This window comes from Schistocerca gregaria, unplaced genomic scaffold, assembly GCF_023897955.1.
Source record: "Schistocerca gregaria isolate iqSchGreg1 unplaced genomic scaffold, iqSchGreg1.2 ptg000199l, whole genome shotgun sequence".
Classification (NCBI taxonomy): Eukaryota; Metazoa; Arthropoda; class Insecta; order Orthoptera; family Acrididae; genus Schistocerca; species Schistocerca gregaria.
Window position 1 is genome coordinate 8606877 of NW_026061737.1, and position 811 is coordinate 8607687.

Below are 811 nucleotides of genomic sequence, written 5' to 3' on the forward strand. Positions count from 1 at the left end.
TACATAGCTTTGCAGACGATATGTACAAACGTTTCAGAGAGAAGAGCGGCCAATGTGACCATCTGGCTTTAAGTCGATTCGATAACAAATGACGAAAACGGACGGATTTCTCAGGTTTTTACTACATATGAACACTTTTCACATTCTGACGTGCAACTCGGCTGCTAGTCCTCCTTTCATGCAGAATCTTAAGGTCCTAGCTCATGTCCAAGATACCGAAGCCAGCTAAAAAGACAATAATCGTTACCTAAAACTTGAATTGTTCTACTTCTTACTGGCTATTGCATCAACTTAGAAGCTTCATCTGTGTTCTACTATGGTGATTTTAGTGTGTCAGCATACCGCAGCACGCGACATAGCTTTGCAGACGATAAGTACAACCGTTTCAGGGACAAGAGCGGACAATGTGACGATCTGGCTTTAAGTCGATTCGACAACAAATGACGAAAACGGACGTATTTCTCAGGTTTTACTACATATGAACACTTTTCACATTCTCCCGTGCAACTCGGCTGTTAGTCCTCCTTCATGCAAAATCTTAAGTTCCTAGCTCGTGTCCAAGGCACCAAAGAAGGGTAAACAGTCAATAACCGATACCTAAAACTTGAATTGTACTACTTCTTACTGGCTATTACATCAACTTAGAAGCATCATCTGTGTTCTACTATGGTGCTTTTAGTGTTTCCGCCTACCGCAGCACGCGACATAGCTTTGCAGACGATAAGTACAACCGTTTCAGAGAGAAGAGCGGAAAATGTGACGATCTGGCTTTAAGTCAATTCGATAACAAATGACGAAAACGGACGGATGT